General features: G+C 37.6%; 1 protein-coding gene across 1 annotated transcript in view; it reads left to right on the forward strand.

The window, feature by feature from the left end:
* The first annotated feature begins 1,826 nt into the window (after nt 1-1,826).
* The window catches only part of LOC147235272 (leucine-rich repeat and fibronectin type III domain-containing protein 1-like protein), a 169,030-nt gene continuing 143,411 nt past the window's right edge, over nt 1,827-27,445 (forward strand). The window contains exon 1 of the mRNA XM_086142023.1: nt 1,827-2,458. The gene's annotated coding sequence lies outside the window, so the exon portion shown is untranslated. The remainder of the gene's footprint in view (nt 2,459-27,445) is intronic.

A 27,445-nucleotide genomic window follows, 5' to 3' on the forward strand; every position in this document is an offset into this window, starting at 1 on the left:
TCCTCTCTCACACACCAACTAACTTCATATTCTCTTTCGTTACGTCCATAAACACGTCTCGTCAATGTTCCTCCAGACCTCCAGCCTGGCATTTCCCACCCCAGCTTACTTGGACCAATACAGGACTGTCTCAGAAAATTTGAATATTGTGATAATAATATCAATAATAATAATAATAATATTGTGATTCCTACTTGAGGCTATCAGACTTTTTAATTCCTCTTCCCTCAGCCGCAGGGAATCTTCAATCTTTGTAGTTACTGCTAACAGATAGACAATTCATATTTCATTAGATTTCTTATTCTTCCTCCTTTCTACTATTATTTATTACTGTTATGTTTTTTACTTGAAACTCTGGCACGGCAATTTCCTTCGGGATTAATAAAGTTGTTCTCATCTCATCTCATAAAGCTCTTTATCTTCCGTAATGCAATTAAAAAAAAAAAAAAAGTCACACATTCTGGATTCCTTACCAATCAACTGAAATATTGCAAGCCTTTTATTATTTTAATACTGCCGATTATGGCTTACATTTTAAGAAAACTCAAAAATCCTATCTCAAAATATTAGTATATCATGAGAAAGGTTTTTTTTTTATTTTAAATTTCATTACAGAAGATAAAGAACTTTATCACAATATTCTAATTTTCTGAGACAGTCTTGTATATTATAGCATGTCACGAATGTCGGGGTTTACGCGGATGCTTATTTTCTGTGTGATTTTGGGGTTGCTGGGGATTTTGCGGGTGCGGTTTGTGGGGGGCCATGAAATCTTGGGGGGGGGGGGGTTAACCTGGAAATGAACGGGAACACTTAAACTTATGTGGCGCTATTGCTCATCAAACATACATTTTACCGTTCGCCGCTCCAATATTAACCGACCCTCCTCTGCACAAAACCATCTCAGTCTGACTTCTCTGACCTTATCTCCAAAGGTTGGAATAAAAATAAAAAAGCAATTATATTTGCATAGTCTGGTGCGCTGTCACGACCCCCCTGAGGTCCCCGGCCCTTACTTTGGAAACCTCCATCCTGTATAAGTGATTTTCTTCCCCAGACAAAGTAAAACAGGCAAACGTCCTTCTCCATCATTTACCACCGCGTTGTAAAAAAAATAAAAAATCCCCGTGCAGGGTCTTGTCAATAGCAGAGGCAGATCACGGAGCAGGGAGGGGGGTAAAGGAGGCAGATCGGGGATCGGTGCCTGGTAGGCGTTGCTCTCTCTCTCTCGCCTCCCGGGACAAACCACCGCACAGCACGAAAGTATCTGCGGGAGGGGCGGGAGGCGCTCGCCGCGGCGGATCACGGCGCTCTGAGAACGACCGGGAGGAAAAAAAAAAAAAAAAAAAAAAAAAAAAGAGAGACGGACGCGAAGGATTTTTTTCAGGGGGTCGTTTCGGATTAGAGATTTTTTTTTTTTACCCCTCTTTTCCACCTCCCCGATTTTTTTTTTTTTTTCTTCCGTGGAATACGGACTGTTCCCCGCAATATGTGGCCGTCCGCCGGGCGTTAGTGTCCGGTGGTGCCGCCGCCTGGAGAGAAGGACGACGCAGAGATAAGAGGTCAAGGCAAAGTCACTTCTGGTGGGCTTTTTCTGACGAACAGTTGGAAGGGATGCTGGTGGTTTTATGACAGATAATTATCAAAATATCATCAGAGAATACCCCTGGCTGGAGAGACCCGTGCAAAGTGCAGAGAGGAGGGAAAAAAAAAAAAACGGAATAAGTGAAGGATGGTGTCGGACAGAGACGCGTTGAGTGCGGGAGCGCAACGCATCAGCAGTGCGTCTGACGCGGGGAGAGACTAGGACCATGTCCGGTTCCAACAACTCTTTTTTTTTTTTTTTTTTTTTTTTTTTTTATTCCTCATTGCTTTGCTACTTAAACAAGCGCCGACGTTAATCCTCCGTTAATCCTCCTCACCCCCCCCGGGGCCCCCCGGCCACCCCGCACCTCCACCCTCCATCACCGGGTATTTTCCTTGAAATGACCGATTAACGCGAAGAGGAGGGGAGACCTAATGGGTGATCAACGCGGAGCAGAGCCTCTTTAAGGTTTATTTTATTTTTTGGGGGGTATTTTTCTATTTTTTTTTTCCTCTCTCCAAAAAGGGTTTCCAGTGGATCTTTAGCAGACGCACAGGTTTTTAACAAAGGATCCGAGGTTCTTTTAACTTAAACTCAAGGGGGGACCGGAGGAAACCGCTTGCCCCCCCCCAGGTACGAACATCCAGGAGCGCGGCAAGTCCCACGCCACAAAACAAAAAAAAGGAAAAAAAAAAAAAAGTGGACATGTTTCCTTATTTGTTTTCCAAATTGTCCCTGCACGGGAGTTGGATTATTTAATAGGTGTACTATTACGCTAAAAAAAAGGGGGGGTCTGCTCTCGGGGTTCGACACGAGGGGAGATTACCGGAGAAAAACCTTCACCAAGCCGGTGAGGAGGACGGGGACGTGCAGGTATGAAGCCTCTTACTCCACTTTCTCTCATGCACCTTCCCCTCCCCACCCACCCCTGCATCATTCTTGACAGATGGCATGTTTTTTTTTATTATTATTTTTTTTTTTTTTTTTGGGGGTGGGGGGTGATGCTTTTGGGCGCAGACGTGCACACAAATGCAGGGGTAGGAGGCAGATGGGGAGATGGGAGATAATGGCGCTGGTCCCCCCTCCCCTCTCCAACACACACACACACACACACACACACACACACCTCCATCGCCACTTCTTACACGGAGAGGATGATATCCGTTCCGTTTTCCCCAGATTCATGAGAAAAGGGGGGAAGTAGGGCAGGGAGGTGGGGTTGCAAAGTAGTGGAAGGGTGAAGAAACAGGTCTGGATCAAGTGGAGGGGGGGGTTAGAGACTGAATTTTGAAAATATACAGCAGGCTTGTGATGTGAAGGTGAATTAAAGAGCCGAGGGAGGGAGTGAAAGGGGGTGTCTGGGAGTTTATTGAAGATTAAGTGAAGGGGCAAGAATGAGAGGTGAAGTGAATGAGAGATTGCCTTGATCTAGTTAGTAGAAGAAGAGGAGAAGAGTGTGCAGGGGAACAGCAGAAGCAGGGATGAGAATGAGTTATGTGGGGGGGGGGGGGGTTAAACGGTATGTATAGAATATACCGTTTATGTTTCCCTGCGAATGGGATATTGAACAATTTGCCGGATTGCTGGAAAATAGTTGTGACAACGAAGCAGCTCGAGAAGTGCTGAAGCCAAAATAATCTGATGTGAGTGGTGCACATCAACCCCCCCCCCAAAAAAAAAAAAAAAAATGTGAATTATGATGGAGTTTAAATGGCTCAGAGCTTTTATGACACATGATTCATGTCAGCACATGTGGAATAAAAGGAGGTTTTACAAGGTAGTTCTCTTCTCTTCATGTATCTTTCCTTAAATACCCGTACCTGTGACTGAGTGAAGTCGTGCTTGAAACTAATACTGAGGAAATGGAATTACAACGTCTCTTTTTCTATATTTGGCCACCCATTTTCTCATTGTATTGGCACATCGTCTTTGCATGTATCTTGGAATACTGTGTGTAGGCAGCCAACTCTCTCTCTCTCTCTTTTTGGAGTTGAATTTGGTTTCTGCAGATGTTTTTCTTTTATTTTTCAAGATACTGACTCATCTTGTCACCTGATATTTAAGCATCACTCAATCTAAGCTATGTTGACTAGAAGTGTGCGTGTACATTTTTTTTTCAGTAAATCTCAAAATCACTATACTCTTTGTTTCCCTAGTACTTTGTGTCTTGTATAACACCACGAGGATCGGGATAGCAATCATATTATCGTGCCTTTTCGGGAAGCTGAGAGCAAATCCACAAACTAGCTGTAACTATCTCTCACTGAGGCAAAAACAGAAGGACGGTAAATGATAATTAACTCATGATCCCCAGTTATTGGCTGATACATATTCAGCTGGGGGATTTGGCACACAGTGCCCAGGTAAAACTTGGCATCGTTGTTATCGAGGTAACTCGAACTGCAAATGTTAAGTTTGTCACAGTTTTTCTTCAATTCTCCCAAATCTGTGGTCATTGGGACGTATGCCAAGGAAAGCGTCTGAGCGCATCGTTTTAATCTCGGTGTTGGATTCTTATTCTTTGCAATGTATCCGTGCAGTTGAAATAGGGTTAATCCCAATACATGCCAGAGGAGCTTTCTGCAAATGGCAAGTACACATTGTTTAGTTTCACAGGGAAAAATATCACTAGCCTTTTTTTTTTTTTAATGCAGAGTTATAGGATGTCTTTATTACAGCTGCAATCTAAAAGCTTAACATATTACTTGCCACAAGCTTAAGAAAACCCTGTTAAATGCAGTATCCATTAGCAGTCTTCCTCTTTTCCTATCGGATGTTCCCTTCAGGAGTCACCACAGCGAATCCTCTGCTACCATGTGACTCTCTATCCTTTGCATCCTCCTCTCTAACACCAATCAAATTCATGGCCACTCTATCCAGATTGCAAAACTGTTTTTTTTTTTTTTTTTTTTTTTTTTCTGCTTGATAATCATTACATTTGTATTTTGGTGTTGCAATGAAAATATTGAAAAAAAAAAAAAAAAAAAAAAAGGTGAGACCAGGTAGAACACTCAAAAGCTACACACACCCCATAAGCTAACAGCATCCTATTCAGAGGTGATTCCTTTCAAACGCTGAATTGTAGGGTCACAGCGGGGTGGAGTCGTATGCTAAACTAAATGCTATCCTCAGTTTAACGGTCAGTGACTGCTGACTGTGCAGATGCTGACCGGAGATCCAGCGATGCATTTGATAACCATGTCTGATGAAGGCTAGGTCTCTCCCTGTGTCTGGGAGAAACAAAAATGGGTAACAATGTTTTGCATTTAGCATTATTTGCTAAATAGGTAACACACGTATACTTTCCTATTTGCTGCGATGCTTAGTAAAAGCATCACTCGCGCTCACTCGTTCTGATGTAAAGAGAATTCACGAACTACGATACCCATTTTTTTTTATAGAGAATTTGATTCAAAGCTGTTTTCAGCTGAACTATTTATGAACTATATCTTCCAAAGCCACAGACTCATGCTGGTATTCTTCGACTAGGTTGCTCAGCTAACCAGGCTTCGAAGCTCCAAATCGCATCCAGCTGCACAGCTAGACCTTTGTCTAGTCTGCTAACAGCCGACTTTACAAATAAGAAGCCGATAAAATGATCACTAATTGCTTAAATTGTCACACGGATTATACAACTTGCAGGATAAGCGGCAGAAGACGGGGGGACGGATGGATTGATGGATTATACAATTTAATGACAATATGTTCGTGGAAGATGAGTCAATGAGATAGATAGATAGATATTAGACAGATGCAATAGGTGTCATTGCAATAAATCTTGCATTTCATCATATTTATATATGTGCACGCATGTGTGTGTGTACTCTATACGCATACATACATATCAGTTTGGCAAACGTGATAATTCACATAACCTTCTGTCATAAACAGCGGGGTGGCTATGGCTCAGTTGTGAACGTGGGTTTCCCTCCAATCAGAGGGCTGGTGGTTTGATTCCTGGCTCCTCCTTTCAGCACACTGACCTGTCCTTGTCCAGGACACTGAAGCCAAAGCTGTGCCGTTGTTAGCGCCGTGCATAGTAGCTCTTCCTCCATTGGTACATGACTGCATATGTTTGTGAAGAGATGACTGCTTTCTAGCATCAAGCACTTTGTTACTGTAAGGTGTGCATGTTCTATATAAGTTGAGACAAATTAAACCATTAGATGTGACCGTGAAAATCAACTATAGTTAGATGTTAGAGTTGCTAGGTGACAGAGGCTATCACCTAGCAGGGGCTTCTTACCCAATGATGATGTTAGACACAATATGTGATGTAGATATGAACCCTCTTCACTCGCGCAATATATGTACATTGCTAAGTGACATGTTGGAGTGTACATTTAAGATGCACCAGAATTTTGAAATATTTGAAAAACAAAAAAAAAATGTTGATCTGTTTTTAAGAGTAAAATGCTCTGTTTTACCGATGATGTCAGAATAATTTGAACCTGAAAGCTTGTGCTTTTTGCAGTGAACTCCATTCTCATGTCTGTATTTGCAGATGGCAAAGTAGGAATGACTGATCTGCGACACACAACTTTAAAGATTTTCTTTTTTGAGAAGCGGAAGTGCAAAAACTTATTTAACTGTCGGATCTATTGTTAACTGGGCAACAACGGTGCGTCCTGAGCTCTTTGGCTTTTGATATTTTAAAGTGAAGGCTTCGGTAAACAAACAAACTGGGGATAAATCGTTTCTTATCACGTTGAATTCCGCAGTCAAACATACAGCTCAAGATATTCCGATCACTAAGGAAGCTCAAGGAACGATCTGCATTTATATTGAGTGTGACAGAGGTGGCCGATTGATCAGAAAACAACAATTGACAATTAAAAGGTCGGACTCGCTTGACAAATCCCTTGCTGCTTTTGCAAAAGCTGACAATGCAGACAGTTTATCAAGTTTGCAATTTACTTGACTGAGTTAAGTAGAGTCAAAGGATCTTGTGGAAAGTGTAACAAGATGGGGCAGAGCATTTTTACACTATTGAGACAAAAGCAATGTAAGTACTCCAATGATACTAAGGGCCTTTATTATTATGCAATATCTTATTTTGCCTAAAGAGGAAAAATTGATTAATAATGAATCTACCACATGTTTCTGTGCAACACCTCTATTTTTGATAAGACTAAAGGATATAGAAAAGCTGGGATGAAAGCAAAAGACACAAGCAAGTACTTTACCTAACTTTGCTCAATAAAGTCTTCTAAAATGCATCTCTTTTTGTCAATGTCAGACTGAATAATGGAGCCAAAGAGGAGGAGTGTCTATTATTATAAGTGTTATTATAAGACTAATTGATTGATGTGTCTGTGTGGGGGAGAAAGAGGACGGCAGAGAAAGGAATGGGTCTCACACAGCGAAACTCAATGAGTTTCTGTGCAGAGGGAAAATAAGGTTTTATCACTGTGGGAGTTGATGTATAGTTCTGCAGGTACACATTAATGCCTGCAGTAGTGTTTCTAATGCAATAAGAATATTGGCTTAATCTGCATATTTATGTACAGATTAGAGGGTATGTTTGTTTTTCAAATAGATTACGTGGCAGCATGAAAGGTTGGGCGCAGGTGGAATGATGATTCTGCAGTGATGGACAAATTACTCTAAGGTGAAAATGGGAGTGGTAATTCCCTGATAATGAGGCGAGTACAGTAACAATATATAAAAAGAAGCATCTACATTGAGAAATTGTGTTTGTCTATTGTTATAAATGCTGTGGGTTGTGTGTGTGTGTGGGGGGGTTACATTGGTCTTCATGGACATTGCAGACAAAATAAAGGAAGGTCTTAGAGAGCTTGAAGGAGGGGACTCAGGAAAAAGGTACTTGAAATGATGCAAGGGGGAAAAAGGAAGTGGCTCCAGAATATTTCAAAAAGATTAGCGTGAGAGGAGAATTCTTCGACGTCACGCTACGCGTGGTACAAATTGCGAGTAGACAACGTGCTGTTTTATTGTTTAAATATTCACAATATGTCTTCATAGTGTTGTAAACAAAGCAACAAGATGTCCACTACGGTAGGGGTTTGAGTGGCAACAGAACTTGCGTGCGTGTCCGAGTGCATTGTGTTCATGTGTGTGTGTGTGTGTGTGTGTTTGTGTGTTTGTGTGTGCAACAGATGCTGGTTCAATGGCACAGTTCCATCTCAACAGGGAAGAGGGAGTGAGAGATGCTGCTGAAAAACAGAGAGGAAGTGAGAAAGGTGAAGGCAATGAGGGAGGAAGGTTTAAGTGCGGGGGCTGGGCTGGGGTGGGGTGCTGAATGCCAAGCAGAATGGAATTAGAATGGCAGGTGACGCTGCTCAGCAAAACCACAGCTACATGTAGCTTCACAAAATGAATATATGAGCGTAAGGATGGGCTCTATGATTTTGTTTTTTATAATTTTTTTTTATTTATTTTTATTTATATTTTTTTAATTTTTTCAATGTACTAGGTCAAATCAAATATTTGTCATGGCTCTATGTTTTTTTTTTTTTTTTTTATAATTGTATATATTTTTTTTATATTTATATTTTATTTTTTCACTGTCCTAGGTCAAATTAAATATTTGGATTTGCACATATTTAAAAAAAAGGAAGCCTGTGACATGTCATATGCCTAAATTGACATTATTAATGTAGTCATATTGGCAATGTATGATTAGTCACACTGCATATGAATATTAGATATCTCACCTAAATGAGTGAATTACTCATGCAATTACAAACCAAAAACCCCTGAAAAAAAAAATAAATAAATAAAAAAAAAAAAAGATTATTTTTTTTTTCAATAATACTGAGCATCCTTTTTTCTCTTCCCTGAACATTCTATACAAATGGAGAAAATATGCATTAGTGATTAGCACCGGTATCCACATAGCTGCAGTTATGGCAGAATTTTACTTTCCACACTTCCCTGTGTTATGACTGTAACCTGACATTTTTGGATCAAGAAAAGGGCTCAAATCAGGTTTTGGTGGCACTCAAGTGTTGCTGCTTCAGAGACCAGCAGTACATCTGCAGGTACTTCTTGCTCACTTCCTGGAAACAATAGCGCCGGGTCTGAGGGATTGACAAAGTTCCAGAAATGTGCCTGAGCAGAGAGACGCCCTGGCTGTTCTTTTTTTCCTGCAGGCTCCTACATGACATTTTCAAACGAGGCTTCCATTTATAGTCCTCGAGTCAGACTCAATCCAATAAAATTTGTGTCTTTGAGATTGTCACATCGAAGTGTTCTGGAGAACCGCACTGATCTTTTCACACTGAGATTCTATGATGACTGATGTGTGTCATGTCTTTTATTACTGAAACTTCAGTCAGAGCGGAAAATCCCCGAAAATGCGACATTTTATTGGACTGAAGATGTGAGCTGTCATGTTCCAAGAGTGAGACCACTGTTGCATGATTATGTATCCAGTCTCTGCCCAGAAATTATAGTGGCAGAAGTGTAATGAGACAGTGCAGGGCCTCTTTGTATGTTTGTCGATGTTGACTTCGGCACTTCTGACTTCACATAACACAATGCCAGTGATTGAAAGCTTTAAAATGTCACATAGTTGGGGCATTCATGAAGTGGATTCAGATTCCGGTCCATGGTTCTTCCTCTGACCTCTGGTTCTATTTCTCACATTTCCTGCATTTTCCCTCTTCATTGGAACATATTGAAATGCGAACAAGCTGCCCATTGATAGTGAAATTAGTCTCAAAAGCTTTGAAGAAATGATCTAATATAATACAATGCTTCTTTCAAACTGTATCAAAGAAAGTCATTGTTATTTTTTTTTCTGCTCCCTGAGTGAATCCAAGATGACTATATTTTACATCTACAAGTGCAGGGTAATGAAATGCACTTTAGCATCTGACCCAGACCTGGGCATTTGAGCCTTTGACCCCACATGTGACCCGTATGAGGTCAGTCAGAACATGAATGATGAAACAATTATTCTATTCATGTTATATAAGTGTGTTGCTTTTGTTTTCGTTGGTTCGGCCCTCGTTCAGATTTCTCATACGGCCCCTCGTAAAAATGAATCGCCCACCCCTGATCGAACCAAAACTGTTGAAAAGTAGCAGATGCAGATATAATGAATAAATAAAGAGTATGGACGTGGTATATTACGTCAATAAGTCACAGGGGATTTATAGATAGGAGACTTTTAACATACCATACAGATGGATATGTCTATTAAATGTACGGTAATAGATTTTAGACAGGACTTATGGACATAATTTACAACTACAAATGTACAGGTGATTAATTAAACTATGCATAAACACAGTTAAAATGGATGTTAAATAGTACAGTAACAGATATTGACAGAAGGTGCCAAGGGTTACTAAACTGAAGCAGTATAAGGAGGAGGAATGAGGAGTTGAGGGTGTAAAATAGTGTACAGTTTATTAGGAATTTTGCTGAGTTTTTGCAAAATCTAACATCCGTTAATGACACACTTTGTACACGCTTTGCTCCTCTTCTCTTCTCTAAAGTCACACAAATGTTTGTGCATGTCTGTTTATTTGCATCCATGTGGTGCAACACTTGTCTTCCTTCTCATCAGTGATCGCCTTGGTCCGGGGTGACAGAGCAGACCTGACAAGCAAACCCTGATAGTCAGAGGAGATAGATTGAAGAGGAATATGTGTTCTCTCCTCTATCTCTCCCCATCTATTACTAGTGTCTGACAGAAGCAGCGCTGCATGATAGATGGATGCCCCAGTCTGTCTCTATTCACTTCTCACTCCGTTCACTCTGTTTCGCTCTCAGTCATTCATTTCTCTTCACTTGGTTACTCTTCATCTTCATGTCACCTCACTTGCTTTTTTTTTTTTTTTTTCCCCAACATTTATTTATTTTTTTATTTTATCTAATTGTGACTCTCCCTGTGGCAATATACACATTTAGTGATCATCTTTAATCTAACTCAACATGCATATTTAAGGCACTTCACATGCAAGAGTTTTTTTTTTATACTTTCAATTGAGATCTGCAAAAACCCAACCTTCGAAATTGCCAGGAGAGAGTCATCTTTCATTTTGTGTTTGTCACAATTCATCAGTCTGTTTTACTCTGTGCCGCGGAGTCACATAATGAATACTATGTATTTTGCTTTCACATTCAGGTTACTACATTGAATACTGCACACATGTTGACTTTTTGGGTGGTGCTTAAAGCAACCTGTGTGTGTGTGTGTGTGTGTTTGTGGGTGTGTGTGTGGGTGGGTGGGGGGAATGGGCATCTCTCCTTGCCACATTTATATAGAGATAAGATATGTTATATCCTTTATGCTAATTTTGTGACCCTTTTAAAGGGGGGTGGGGTGGGAAAATGCCATGAGTAAATTGGCTTTTAATCAGGTGTAAAAGAAAAAAAAATCAACAAGTCATTGCATAAAATTGATTAAAATTAATAAGCCAAGCAAATCTTCACAAAATTACCCAAAACTCATCAAGAAATAAGCTCCCTAACTGCTACTAACACTCCGATCGCTAAATTACTCCTGTCGATCACAGGTCAAGCTGCAATTTACATATTTTGAGTGATCAACAAGCAGATGATGACTGAATATTAACAAGGCCAACTTATTTGTCGCTTTACGGATTGTAAATGTAACCCTGAACCGTAGAAGGAGACGATAGAATTGAGAACATGTTTCTTTTCATGACTTTAGTCGTATTGCCCCTCAAATAGCATGTTGGGTAATATTTCAATTTCCAAATCAAATTTGAATTTAAATTCGGGAAACAAAAATCATACCATATACAGAAGTGATCTGCAATCAATTTATACTGTATGACTGATGAGTGACGGTCAGTACCCAAGAGTAATTAGATGTGATTTGGACAGCTGCTCTCTAATTACAGCAGGAATAAAGTATTCATGCTCAGATCTACTAACAAGGCACAACAGTTTTTTTTTTTTTTTTTTTAGCTTGTAAGCTTGCAAAATGTCATCCCTGATAAGTGACTGCATTGCAAAGACGACAATACCATTATTTCCTCTTTCATCGATGCTTTCCTGTGCGGACGACTTTTATCCAAAACTGCACAAGTGTCCTTTGTATGTCTAATCGTACTGGAGGGGATGTGCTGCGGGAATAGGAAGCATCTTTTATGTCTGCAACTGTGTTTAGTGGTGTGTGTACAATGTATTCTGGTTTGAATGTCAGGCATAAAATTGACGTTCGTTTAGACCGGGACGCGACAGGGAGGCTTTGCAGAGTTGACAAGGGGAAACACAGGCGTGCAGAACATCTAGCAATATTGACCAGAATGTTCAGCGATATTACACAGCCACATAGCAGCGCGGCGTTTCTGTGTTTTACATGTAAAAATCACAATATGAGACATGAATGAGACTTCCTGGTTCCTTGAAATTGCACAAAAATGACTTCTGTCAGTTTGTGTCCATGATTTAACAGCCGTGCAGTAAAGTTGAAGGAGAAACAGCCCGAGGCAATGACTCTCTTAAAGACCTGGCTGTTAGCTTTATGAAGCATTCTGGGCAGAGTTCTAATGTGCACCACCATACTATGGGTTTTAACCCAATTATCCTTTGAGAATTTCTTTACTTTGTAACCTGAGCCGTCCAGGGATGGATCACGTTGCGCACTTGTATTATTGACCGTTCTGTCATTGTATTTTATGCTTAGCTACTTACCATTCCATCATGAGACACTGGGGAAATCATCTCACTGTAGCTCTTTGCAAAGCTTGTCAGGGGCTTAATATCTGCATTTTACATCAGAGATTGCTCTCAGAGGTGCAACAGAAGTGTCTGATCTTCTTGTAATATATGAGCATTATCTATTGAAGAGTCCCTCTACTAAATTTCTTTCATCCACATATGCTTTAATTAACCATCTTAGGCCATTTTATGCCGCAGCTTATGCCACTTGCAGGAAAGAAACCAAACCGGTGTTTACAGAAGGATAGGAATATACAATTGGATGTCACATTTTGCTTTCTCAACTTTTCTCCGATGCGACTTGACACACAGATTACAAAACATGTGCTTCGCGCAGGTGCAAACACATTTCACCCCTCCCTAAATTTTCAGGTACACATGTAGTTCCTGATGCATATTTGATGATGGGTTGATAGTTAGTGGAAGCAGGACGTGTTTTTGAAACATAAAGCATGAGCGGATGTGGTACAATGTTGATTATAGATCTTAGCGCTTGTCGCCAAAACAGACACAGGTGATTGCAAACCTTTACTTTGGTGGAGGCATTTTTTTCTGAAACATGTTATTAATAAAGATTTATTCCTTTATGCTGGACTGGCGATGTTGCAGTTACCCATATTGAACCAGATATTGGAATCTGATCAGGTATTTTGGTACCATGCTCACTAGATTGCAGTGAGATATTTTCTACTCTGGTTTATACAACGCACAGATAAAACAATTATACGTTTGACAGTCTCTCAGCAGCAATACCTCAGGGATATGTTGTTGAATGCTGAAGTCACGACTACCTACAGCTATTATGATTGATTTATTAAGTCTCCATACAGCAGAGAGCAGAGGTAGACTTGGTTTATTGAAATGTGGAAAAAAAAGGTGATAGAAACATGGAGATAAGTCTTTTAAGGGAGATAAACTGGCAGCAGTTTTCATCTGGCTGAAGCAAAGGATGCCGCTGCTGATGGATGCTCTCTCACCCGCAGGTCGACACTGACTTGATCTACATGCTACCCGCTGCACTCTGGTGTCCGATTCTTTTTGCCGTCACTGAAAATCCACGTCGAAGACTGTTGGCTGTTCGTGTGTGTAGAAATCGGTGACTTGAAAATGTGAGCGTATGAATTTTTTGGGTGTCAAATGGTTTATTTGATTCAGGTCGAAATCAATCCCGGCTCGCGTCGGCCATTTTCGGAGGGTCGATGTTAACTTCTTTTTACAGAAATCCTTGGTGTTAAAAAATGAATATATTTCAAAAGAAAACAACAATTTTTTTTCATATTATGGATTGAGTCAATAGCTCATTTTGACCATAAAGCTGTTAAAACAAACCTTCATTGGCGTGATTTTGTGTGCATGATATAGTAATAGTTTGTCCTGTGCACATATCATACCGACACCCAGCTTGACACATAACAATCATTTTGTTCAGTTAAATATATCATTTTTGGATTCCACAAATTGTTGTGGAATAAATGTGTATAATATTTGACAATACAAGAATGCTACTTTGTGTATTTGATGCACAATAATCCAATTTTAAACAACAACAGACTATTATGTACTTATTGTCACACCCGATAACGGGGACAATACGCTTATCTGGACGACGAGTCGAATCTCGTCATAAAAATGCAATTAAATATACACATGCCTGAAACACATGGCTTTTTACATAATTAGTGGTAAAGCATGCAAACGGAGGCCACCTGTGAGAATATATAGTCCTCCTCTCACGGAGCTCCTTCACTCACGGCTGCCTGAGGCTGCCTTGCTTAATATTGCTCTCTGCAAAAGACAGATTTAACCCCCATCCACTCAAATCACTCTCCCCTTGCAATCTTGAATGCTCGAAAGAAAGAAAATAATCTAAAAGACAAAGATATAGGATATAAAACCTGAGCCCAGTGAACAAAGATTCTCAGGCACCCAAAGGAAATTGCATTTAATTTTATTGACCTCATCCAAAATGAACTGGAGCTGTATTGTTATTTATTAAAGGGCCTCAAATTATATCGTGAATTGTATTGTTTGATAAGACTGAATGATAATGGGATAGAATTCAGAGAGGGATTAATTTAAGGAGGCGCTATAAACCAAAATGTACGCTAAAAACTAAAAAATGACAGAATCAACATGACCATAGTATCTGGTATATCAATAAAGCAAGCTATTCCATAAATCAATCTCTGACATAATTCTAGCAAATTGTGTTGTCTATCTTTTTATCTATTTTCTAGAATAAATATTCTCAATAAATATTTCTCTTTTTTTCATAACTTGTGCTTCTTTGCATAGATCCACTGTGATAGCTTGTAATTTAATGCCACCACTTGCTTTTATTGCCAAATGCAGCTTTACTGCTTTACTGTTTATAGCCATCATGGCCATAATCACATATATGTTTTCTGCTGAGCTGTTGGAGGACGTTTCCGGTGTTTCCTCCTAACAGCAAAAACTAAGGCCTCGAAACCCCCTTTTTTTTTCTTTTTAGATATTTTGATCCCCCCGCCAAAAAACAAAAATTTCAACGCCACAAACACAGCTCCTCTCTGGGGAATAGTTTCCTCAAATAGCTCTCCAGCTTGTCTTATTTCCTCCATGATTTGCTGTTCTTGAATGTTATATCCCCTCCCAGCTCCAGACAGACTGTTACTTGACAGCTACCAAACTGTACCCAGCGTGAAGTTTGGCGAGCAGAATGACTTTGTACATGTACAATTATAACAGTAACAGATGTTCGAGTCATGAAGCATTTTGTTCGATGGTGTTCCTCTCTGTTTGATATGTTGTAGGTTATCATTTCTTGCGTTTTGAAGTTACACCCGCTTGTAAGCCGCTCACGCACTTAATACAGATCCACCCTATTGGCGATATTGTTCCCAAATGTAAGGCTTTTTCACAAACTTACAAAAATGATTGCATTCTTTATTTTTTCTTCATTGTTGATGGGAAGTAAAAAGCTATGTATTTGTTGAAAAAGAATAGCATAACAATAGAAATTATTCAACACTGTCTCACAACTATTTCCACATACAGGACTGTCTCAGAAAATTAGAATATTGTGATAAAGTTCTTTTTCTTCTGTGATGCAATTAAAAAAACAAAAATTACTTTTTCACGATATTCTAATATTTTGAGATAGGATTTTTGAGTTTTCAGCAATATTAAAATAATAAAAGGCTAGCAATATTGCAGTTGATTTGTAATGAATCCAGAATGTATGACATTTTTGATTTTTTAATTACATTAAAGAAGACAAAGAACTTTATCACAATATTCTAATTTTCTGAGACAGTCCTGTAATTGTGGCAAATGTTCGGAGTTCTTTGGAGATTTAGGCTAAACGTGCCTTTGACAATGACTAACTTCCACATCGGGATAAGAATTACTATGCGCCCACTATACTATAATACTGTGTATTATATCTTGATTATGCAAACATATCTGGTTTGTTACATTGAGCTTATGTTTTCTGACTCAAATTTAAAGTGATTTTTTTTTTTTTTTTTTTCCAAAAAGCACAGAAGCTCTCTGCTACTTAGAACGTGAAATGGGTATTGGCTCGAACGGATGACAGGATCATCGCTGGCTTATTGTAGCAGCTGAGGCCGGACAAGGTCATACATCTGGCCTGGGCCTCCCTGGCAGATTGTTCTTTTTGGATTGAAGCTGCCTCGTCGTTTGAACTGGGAACAGTTTGCCACTTACGTGCCAACCACTCCATAAATCTGGTAATTGTCAAAAATTACCCCGCGAAAGCCAAAGGATACAACCAGCGAGCCGAGACGGGTGGCGTTAAATCCAGAGCTTGCAAACAAACCCCTGATTGTAGTGATTTATGTGGGTCTTTTCAGGATACACCCACAGATTTGGCGTGGGTTTAAAAGTATTCTCAGCATTTTTGGTGCTCGCAGGACTTTTATAGTTCCACTTTAATACCATCCAGCATTTACAGACTTGACAATGCGTGTGTGTATGTGTGTGCGTGTGTGTGTGTGTGTACATGGCAGCTATAGAAGTAAAAGTCCTTGTCCCAGCTGTGCTCTGCTGCCAAATCATTGAGCTGGCAGCTGCTACAAAATCAATAAATGAATATATAAATAAATAACAAATGCATAAATAAAGAAAATGAATAGATACATCTATGGAAAAAGAACTAAATTCAAAAAAAAAATAAGAAATGAAAAAAGGGAAACAAAAGAAAAAAAAATAAGAAGTGCCATCTGGTAATAATCTTGAAAAACTTTAAAAAAGCTGTTCAATCAGTTCCTGTTTTTTTTTTTTTTCTTTTCCTTTCTTTTTTGCCAGCATTGCTATTTACTTGTGAGTCTGCATAGTTGCAGTCTGTTTTATGTTTGTTTCAAGCAAAGTGGCAGTGATGGCATATTTTAATGGTAATGGTTCTCCAGAAAATTGTGCCCCCAACACCACAAACACACACACACACACACACACACACACACACACACATTATAAAACTGGAAACTTTTTATCACAGATGATTTTAATTAAAAGTGATGTTTGGCTAGTCAGCCTGCTTTCCATAAAATTGATGTCCCTCAGCATGTTTGCCATGTTGCACAAGATGTTGGTTGCCTCCTACTTTAAATATCAGTGAAAGACAAAAATGAATATCTAAAAAAAGCATTGACTATGCAATACCTGACCGTCCGACCAGGTGTTTGATTGAAGTTCCCTTCATTAATTCATTGTTTTTTTTTTATTTTCTACATTTTTTGTTACATTTTCCAGCAAAACTTCTCACAGTGATGCAAGATTCATGTCCATATGGTGACATGGCAAAACTTTTACCAGACAATTAGTCTCTAAAGACTTTAAAAAAGAACTTTTAAAATGGCAAAAGCCCAAAAAAATCCACTCACAAAAACATAATCAAAATAATTCAACAAATAGCATAATTATAGATGCAAGGGCATCTGTACCCACACAGTGTGTATATACATGTATATATACGCACATACATTTATATTGTTAACAATATATCGGAACGCTTGATCATGACAGTTGCCAGGATTTTATATATATATATATATTTTTTTTTTTTGTCATATATATCTATGTTATAACGCTTATCTAAGGTACATACATATCTTAATATATATATATATATATATATAGGGTCTACTTATACTGACTAGCCTTAAAAATACAAGGGAATAAATGACTTCATTGAACCGTCATTTTATGAAGGATTTGCATTTGCTTTTTCCAAACGGTTGCATCTCCCAATGTCAGGGTATTTGCTCCTGTGTGTGCATTGCTGAGAGACACACTGGTGGTTTATCATGCTTATAACAAAGTGATATCCAATCATTACAGTTAACTGAAGAACTGAGAACATTTCAAATATGACGTTTTATTTCCTCCCCTATTTGATAATATATCACTTATGTGCTACATGCATGGGGGCGAGAAAAAAAAAAAGATATAAATCAGAATATGGGTCACTTGAATTATGTCGCTCAAAGAACCCAATGGACCTTTATTAAATATTCTATTGTAGTACTATTAAGTTTCATGTTTTCTGAAGTTTTACGAACCGAATTATCCCTATAAATGCATTTAATCATTATCTGTTTAACTTAAAAAGAGAAATGTATTGTAAATCTGAGAAAAATGTTAAAAGTCTTCATGTTATTAGGCTAAGTGAGATGAGACGTAAGGCAATGATGCATTGCTTAACTTTTTCCAGCCTCACAGCGAGAAGGTCCCCGCTTCAACATTTTTTTTTTTTCTTTGTTAGATTTAATTGAACATAATCATTAATTTATTTAATTAACCAAAGACAGGAGATAGTGTTTCCTTTGAATTTGTTTCTGAGGCTTGAATAATAATGTAATGTTGCGAGCAGGATGCCTGTCTAAGGCTGCTATTCCAAGCGAGGGACAAAGTCTGTCTCTGTAAAATGCAGGTACAGCCTTGAAAACAGGCACAAAGTATACATTAGCAATTAATGATTTGGGATTTCTTCTAGGACAGAGAAAACAAATCACAAGTGATGAAAGGTGTCATTCAAACTAGGTGTTCTCGTACAGATCGAGGTCATTCAACGTGTAGGGGATATTACATTGTAATGCTTTTCAAATCATTTGGACGAGTGGGTTATCACATGACAAGAAGGGCATTCTTTATCGTATCGGTGTCTCCATTAACTCGTAAACGGAACAAAGTGCGGTTACAAATTCGGATTTGAATGAATCAATATTATGAAGTCGCTATCGGGAAGGGGATTATGGATGGGCAAATAAGGGAAAGGAATGAGCCTAGACGTAGGTCTATATTGGCACATTATGAGGTAATTGAAGTTTCTCTTGTGTGTTCTTCATGGCTCATTTCCAGGATAGAATTAACATGACAGAATATTATATGTTAATTACATGCAACATAAAAAAAAAAAAAAAAGGGGCATATTCTGTCGGCTATTTGAACTTACTTTTTTCAGGCTACTGCCACTGTTTTTTGATACGAGCTGCATGATTTCATCCTGATAGAAATTCAACTGTGAGGAATTAAGGGGATGGGTGTGTGTGCTGTCACCGTGATAGGGCTCCAATAATGTTTTCCCGCTGTGTTTCATAATTCACATATCCACTAATAGTCCAGTGCTGCTTTTGAACAGCTTTCAGAGATTCCCCGTCTTTTTTTTTTACATTTTTTTTTTTATCAACACATCAAACGCGTGAGGTTGTTAAAAAAAAAAATTATGGCTCTCATCAAAACTATATTCATTTTGCTGGTACATTACAATATATATATATATATTTTTTTTTTATAAAAAAAAAAAAAAAAAATTACAAGTCACTTTTCTAGACATATGAAAAAGCTAGTATTTCTCCAAGTTCCTTTACACTGTCTTAATGTTTACACTCTACTCAAACAGCAGGCCATAACTATCTTGACATTATTTTTTTGTAGAGACATCCTCACTTTGGGTTCTTGTTCATGTGGGTTGGCCCTAGAACACTGTAATCTCTTAATACAGTTAAAATAAAATGATTTCCAACTCAGCTCTAACTCCCGTCCTACCTTTTAGTCATTCATTACAAGTGGATTTTCTGACAATTACTAGAAAAGCTGTTGTTACACATTCAGATAATAGCGGCACAAGCCACAGCATCAGAAGCGAGAGAGCAACAAGGTTCAACTGCTTGTAAGTAAAGAAATAAAAAAAATAAAAAAATCTAATTCATTGTCTGCTTTGACAAAATAAGGCTCTGAAGTTTTGAACATTTAAAAATTTTTAATTTCAATTGTAATGTGAGCAATATTTTTATAGTAATATAATTTTTTTTTTTTCAGTTATATTCTGTCAGATATTATTTTTTTCACATACAATGTGAGTATGTGTCTGTGTGTGTGTGTATATGTTTGTGCTGATACATACACACACACACACACACACACACTGCCATGTCTATTGGATATTAATTGTTGTTCAACTTTGAGTCATCATTAGAAATGAAGGTGTCAAGATATTGAATCACAGAAATTAATTGACTTGTAATAAACTGACAAGACCCACTACTTTATGGTAATATATGACAAGGTTAATTGGCTTTATCTTAATTTTTTTTGCTAAAATGCCCTCATCTATTTAATAACAGTTATCAAAAAAAAAAAAAAGAAATTGATAAATTAATAACAAATGAATAGAGATAAAAACAGCTGACGTGGTTGGTGCTTCTGCTTCACAACAGGAAGTTTTCTGGTTAGATTCTGACAGTTTGCATGATCTCCCCATGTGCGCAAACCAATTGGTGTTTAAGTTAAACATTTATATTTTATTAAACAACAAAAACACCAACGGTTAAGGCTTTCATGAGAAAACATTCTTGGCCATAAGTGGTTTGTTCAAGATCATAGAAATTATCAAACTGAAATGCTTTTTAGGTTACTTTCCTCTGATGCAGGCCCCATGGGTTTTAAATTATCACAGAAAATTATTGTCATTCTGAACTGTTAACAGATTTTTTTTTTTTCTGTTTTATTTTATTTTATTTTTTATTTCTTCTACATACTGGAATTCCATGACCTCAGCCTGCATTTAAATGAGGCATCAATACACACCAGAATTCAAACTCGCATTGCACAATGAATAACGAAAACACATTTTGTGAACTGGAAGCTGGAAGAAACATTTGAAATATGATTTATTTTACTTTTAAAGAGATGATATTCTATCTTATTGATAACAGTTGGATCATAAAGAGTAAATAGTAGCTAACTCCATTCTTTATTTTACGTGTGGTTAATCAGGCAACATGTTTTCTTGGAAGTATTTTTACAATGGTGATAATGATTATTAATAACCTATGGAAAAAAAAAACAAAAAAAAAAAAAAAACATTACTCCATTACTTGTTAAGTACATAACAAGCTGTCTAACATAAGCTCTATTAATTATCAACTGATATTTTGCTTCGTGATAATTAAAATGTCAAACCACCAAAAAAGAAGAGATATTTAATCCTATTTGGGTATTCTAGCAGTTTCCTCTATGGTGTTGGAGAGGTCATTATATATATAAATAAAATGTTTTTAATTCAGCTTTGATTGCAAGAGACAACAGCCATATTCCCCTTGTGACATTTGATTATTAAGCAATATTTCTGAACAAATAAAAAATACACAGCCAATGACCAAATGTTTTTACATTGTGCGTTGGTCATAGAAAGAGTCCGTTGGTGACATTCGATTTGATTCAATCCTTTGTCAAATTTATTACATGGGTTTATTAAGCCTTCATGACTCTTTCCTTTTCCTGGAGGTCCACATGTTTGATATGGTTGTAAGTACTGCAAGTAAGATTTTATCCAATTTTTTTTTTTTTTAGAGAAGTCAGAAGCCTGCTCCTCCTGAAGAAAGAAAATTATGAAAAAAAAAACAAAAAAAAACAATCAGAATATCAAGACAACATGAGCTTTAAAGAACCTTTTTTTTTTTTTTAAATGAGTGGAATCAGTCATATTTCTGGTTGATTTTATGCGTAATTCTCTCTGATTCATTCATCATCTGTTGTCATAAATTATACCATATTATGAGAAATCATATTAAAAACAGGTTTCAGGAGCCCTGAACAGTCAGGGATATGCCTCAGGAACCTCTTAAACAAATTAGCTTTAGTCAAAACTAATTGAGAGTCTTAATGAATAAAAGAGAAAAAAATATCCATTTTCCATCCAGGTATTGCATTTCAGCGGAAGCTCTGATTTTCTTTTAATTTAGTGTTACTGACAGTGAAATACACTGTGGCTAATTTGTCACTGTACAGTCCATGTGCTTGACAACCACATGTGCATAATCTTAGTGAGAGGATTCAAAGATTCACATATGGCTTCATCTGAAAGAACAACATTATGTGTTATTTTCCCTCTTTCTTCACTTTTGCACTGTGTGCACAAACACACACACACACACACACATACAATATATATATATATAGAGAGAGAGAGAGAGACTGAGAATTTATTTTGCTCTTTGTCTACATTCGCAAAAACTGAATTCTTATTTCCCATTGAAATTAATGTATTCAATGTACCATTGATACATTCTCCAGACCCAAACACATACCTTTTTTTTTTTTAAATCTTTTTCATGTGTTTATGTGTAGCTGAAAAACAGAAAGGCATTGAAGATAAACTTCATTATTAATGTGTTAATGGTGGTTTGAAGTGGTTTGATGGTTAGTCAGGTGGGGGCTCTTTGAACAAGAAAACCATCCATAGAAGTTTTTTTGTCGGAGAATTTTCTGAAAATAGGACATCAAATTGTTATTTGAAATGTCCACTGCTCTGCTAGTCACACTTCTGTTGTTTCATTGAAAGCCTAAAGTTCACGATAGTACCTCTCTTATGTTTAGCTATTATTGCCTTCTTCAAAAATACTGTAATATGCTTAGACTTCTTAGCACCACCATCAATAGCACTTTTAACAGTTTACACTTGGGACCCATATTGAGGGCTAATTGAATGCAAAAAATGCCAAAAAAAGCGTATTAAGAGAATGCTACAGTGAACACTCTAAACAATATCGAGTACTACGCACAACTGCTGCTACGCTGGTTTGTTTGCCTGTATGTTTGTGCAGCTACCTACCTACTGCCCACTATGACAGTCATTATATCGTTTTTAATATTTCTAATCACCATTAGGGATTATTTTCTTCCTTAAATTCACAAACGTGCATTTGATGCATTTGTATTTAATGTGCAAGAGGATTTTTCTATTGTTTATACCCTCTACCTTAATTCATGTAAAGTCCTTCCCGTCGCATCACTCCTGACACGGCTATGTCATCATTTTAGGGAATCAAAATGCACTCGTCTATATTTTTAATAGCAAAATTAGTCCTTGTCGAGGTAGATTTATCTGAAAAGAAACTTCTATTGTCGTTTTTTTGCATTTGTTCCATGAACATGTACGCGCTGCCGTGCACACAGCCGCTCGCTCATGCACAAAAACAGTCACACATCTCTTGGTTAACAGGAGATGAAATCAATACTGGGGTTTGGAACCTTTTTTACACCTTAAAAGAAAATCAATTATTGCCAGTGACTGTTACCAGAGCAGTATTTTTCAGTATTCCACACTTGTATCTGTTAATGCCTCACAGATACCCGATATTACAATTAAGGATAATAAATGCAATATAATATTAATATGAAACCAAATGTAGTGCTTGCAGTTGTGCAGCTGCAGCAAAATTAATTATTCTGTGTTGTATGTTAATGTTTTTTTTTTTTTGCATGACTTTCATTATGTTTCCATGAAATGCATTTAAACTTGTATTGTGTTTAAATATATTCTAATTCCATAAATCCCATGTATTAGGCCTGTCCTGATTAATAAGCTCATTTAAAAATGAATAAGATGTCTTAATGGCTAGTGTTCAGCACATCAAATTGAAGTGTAAACAAAGAAAGAAATATAAAAAAATCTTTCACTAGCAACTGTATGCTTCAGCGATTTTAGCGCAAATACAAACTATGCAATATTTTATTTTTCACTAGCTGTGAAAAGCAATATTAGTGTCACACCAACAGTTGTCACTTTCAGCGTCCATTAAAGTTTAATAACTGTTTCCCTCAGGCGGTTACATGGTGCACCTTGTCACCCTGCAAGAAGATAGATGCTATTTTTGTTGAAAGTGTAAGAATTGGAGCTGTATATAATACTGGTTAATACCAGTATCAACCACTGGAGGGGGGTATTTTATTTATTTATTTAATCAATAGTTAATTCATTAACTTTTTTTTTTTTTTCTTTTCCCAAGATGCCCCACATGGTCAAAATTGCAAATATGCTCATTCTCACTCTACACTGTTGGATGTGTTTTCCTGCAAACACCTCATACCATGTTGGAATTGGTCAGTAGAACAGTTAATTTCCCTATATAGTATAGGGATAGATAAATAGATCTATCTATTTGTGTGTCTAGATTTTTTAAAACTCTTGTGTTCTGCAAGCAGATTTCAGTGGATTTCATTTTCTTTGGCATCGTTTAGCTGTTTTATATTTAACTGGTGTCAGAAAACTCTGCAGAACCCAGATATTTTTTTTTTTTCATTCACTTTCTTTTTATCCAATGTTCATTCAGACACAATTCATATTTAGTCCGTTTTCTCATGATCGCTTTTAATGTAATATTAAGTTTAATAAAGATAGTTTTTATGATTTATACGAATAAATTAATAAAACATTGAAAAAAATTAGAACGAAAAAGTGTACTCCATCATCCGAACTTTTGTTTCTCGACATCTAATTATTCTAATATCCTATTATCGTCACCAATATCGTCACCGATAATTATTATTATCGTCTAATAAAATTAGAAAACCTCTTTAAAACAACCCAATATAATTGAAATAACAGACCTTGGCTTTTAGAAGTCTGGTATAAAAAGTAGTTACTAGCCAGTCTGCCGTAAAATATATTATCCCTCTGACCAGTAAAATAAGATTAATTTCAACTCACATTCATTAGAATTAAAATATAAATAAATAAAAATAAGAAAATAAATAGATAAAATTGGAAAAAAAAAAAAAAAAAAAAAAACCTTGCAGACTGTCCCCTTTAGTGTAATGAGTTTTACTGAATTATGAATGTTTATGCTTATGAGTTCATCTTAAACCTTGCAGATAGTTCCGGATGAGTTAAATCTTAATGCACTCACGTGGGTTCCATCTCAACGATGTAATCTCTCCGAAGCGATCACCAATAGCCCAGTAAAGTTAAAATGATATAAAGATGTATAATTTTTCAGTATAAGTGGTGTCAGTAAATATTGAGCAAGTGCTGCTAAAATTTTCACAAAGGAGCATTAGTGCTACCAGTGAAAACATTTAGTCCCGACCTAATTACAGATGTAATGAATTAATCATGCAGTTACCAGCAAAAGGCCACTTACGTACATATTGTTTAAAAATCCATTATGTCAATGGAGAATCTAGTATTAAGCATGCATGCGCTCGTAGAATTGGTCTCGGTGCAAAATAGCACAAGGTATTTTTTTTTTTTAAACTAACTTCTTCCATGGCTGTTTTTGCCTAGTTCAAGTCAACTTTATTAACTTTTAGCAAGTGCAAGATCAACTGCCGAATCATGTCGTGATCATCTTGACTCAGCTATGCTGCTGGATTGTGAAAGTGCTCCGGCATAAGAACTTGTCTTCAACAAAAAGGACGGTTGATTTATTTTCATAAGAATTCAACTTTATTTTGACCGAATAACTTTCTCACCGAAGAAATCCAGAGGATGCAATTTGTGCAAAACCAAAGGAGAAGCCGTTTCATGATTCTTCAGACCGTTCCTACTTTTAAACCCGCTCTTCTTTCCTTCATCCGTCTTCTTTTCATTCTGCCGTCTCCTCTTCATCCCGAGCTCGTCTCCCCCCCCCCCTTCTTCCTTGAGTCCAGGTCGCCATGGTGACTCAGCTTTTCCCTAGCCGGCGACCAGAATCCCAATCAGACTTGCTTCTTTCAAACACACGTGCACACACACACACACACACATACACTGCCAGATTGGTGATGCCAGAGGCCTGATGAGAGTAATGACAGATTAACGAGTGTCTACCGGCAACAGCTGACCTCTCCTTGGGCTGCTCATAAACAACTCATCTCTGTCCTCCTTTTGTCTCCCTTGTTTCTTCGTGCACTTTTTATTATTATTTTTTTTTTTTTTTGTTTTGTTTTGCCCTTGTTCTTTGTCTTTATTCATTTTATTTTCCATCACTTGTCTTTATTTCTTTTGTCTCCCCCTGCCACTTAAAATTTTTTCACATGTTGACGGAGAGTGATAAATTGTGATACAGTGTTCTCCGAGCTTACTCACCAGTTTGCTCGAGTTCCGTTTATTCGGCGACCAGGAGATCACCGGGCATCAGTGGGAACTATGACGCATGCCAACTGGCAGGTGCATTGACTCTTAGTTTTACTGAAAACAGGACGGAGGTCTGCAATCATCAGTTTCTGAACTGTAGATGATACAAGTATGTTGAATTTCAAATTAATTATGATTAATCATGTGGTTTAACATGAAGAACACCAGTCCAGGGTGTAACCCGCCTCTCGCGGAGTGACAGTCGGGATAGGCTTCAGCACCTCCACGACCCTGAGTGCAAGATAAATGATGAATAATGAATGAATGAATGTTTAATTAAATTGACTGCACCGTTTACCTCTTACATAAAGAATGGTATCTTGGTTTGACGGATGGCGCTCTCGTTTCACCAAAAGATGCCTCGTGTTTTGATTCCAACGGTATTCTTTCTTTGGAGAGTCCCATTTTCTCCACATTTCGGGGTATTTCTCTGTGTTCCCAGAGTTTCGTCTCTCAATTCCAAACTGTATGGTAGGTTAATTGAAAATTTGAAGGTGAGAATTGGAAAATTGGTGGTTATTTCTACAAACTGGTGATCAGCTGATCATCTATTGTGATCCTGGATTAACCGCAGCCACCTCAGCCACCACCCGTGACTGGATAATAAACATAACAATGAATGCATGAATGGATGAATGAATGATTCCTTTGGCATATTCAGATACATTTTAAGGAAGTACAAAATAGTTGGTTTAATTTGAGCCCTTCAGTTTTGGGAAAAGCCTCTTCAATTGGGTCAACAACCATCATCCTGGTTATATCTGCTTGTTTTCAGCATAAAGATAGAAATGATGGCACTTGGTATTTTTCAATTATCTGCACTGCATATCCTGTGGTCAGGGTCATGGCGGCGCTGGATGCCGTGCCGCCGTGCAGTCGGCACTCGGTATATAACAGGAAATGTTCATAAAATAAACTTAAGGTTTCATACTAAAGCATCAATTAGGTGTAGACTGGAAATTTAAGATGGTCAAAGGTAGACATGGAAGATAACATTGATCGATCCGTCCATCCATTATTTACCGCTTATCCTGCATTTAGGCTCACGAGGGATGCAGGAGCCTTTTGCATCCATATAACCATCCTGGACTGGTAGCCACTCGATCACAGGGTTACATATAGACACAACCATTCACCGTGATTCAGACATAAGCGGACAACCCAGAGGGAATCCACACAGACAAGGGGATATATGTATATACAGTATATATACACTGCTCAAAAAAATAAAGGGAACACTTAAAAAACACTTCCTAGATCTAAATGAATGAAATATTCTTCTGAAATACTTTGCTCTTGACACAGTTGAATGTACTGACAACAAAATCACACAAAAATGATCAATGGAAATCAATTCTATCAACCCATGGAGGTCTGGATTAGGAATCGCACTCAAAATTAAAGTGTAAAAACAAACTCCAGGCTGATCCAACTTTGATGTAATGTCCTTAAAACAAGTCAAAATGAATCTGTGTTGCTTCCTGAGTGGACACTATGATTTCACAGAAGTGTGATTGACTTGGAGTTACATTGTGTTGTTCAAGTGTTCCCTTTATTTTTTTGAGCAGTATATATATGTATGTATATTATATATAGGAGGTAATCGTCTTTGGAACCGAACGTTCCTGGTTCGATTCCTGGCGCCTCCTAGTAAACATTCCCTTTACTCCCCTTGTCCTACGGGTCAAATTTGACCCATAAGACAATCTTTGTACCCTAGTAGTGTACAGCCCATATGGAAACATAAACAAAAAAGAAGTATCACTTTTTCTAATTATGGGGTCTCTTTAAGAAAA

Source organism: Fistularia commersonii, chromosome 3 (genome assembly GCF_037954325.1).
Source record: "Fistularia commersonii isolate RoL2024-O1a breed Wild chromosome 3, RoL_Fcom_v1.0, whole genome shotgun sequence".
Taxonomy (NCBI): Eukaryota; Metazoa; Chordata; class Actinopteri; order Syngnathiformes; family Fistulariidae; genus Fistularia; species Fistularia commersonii.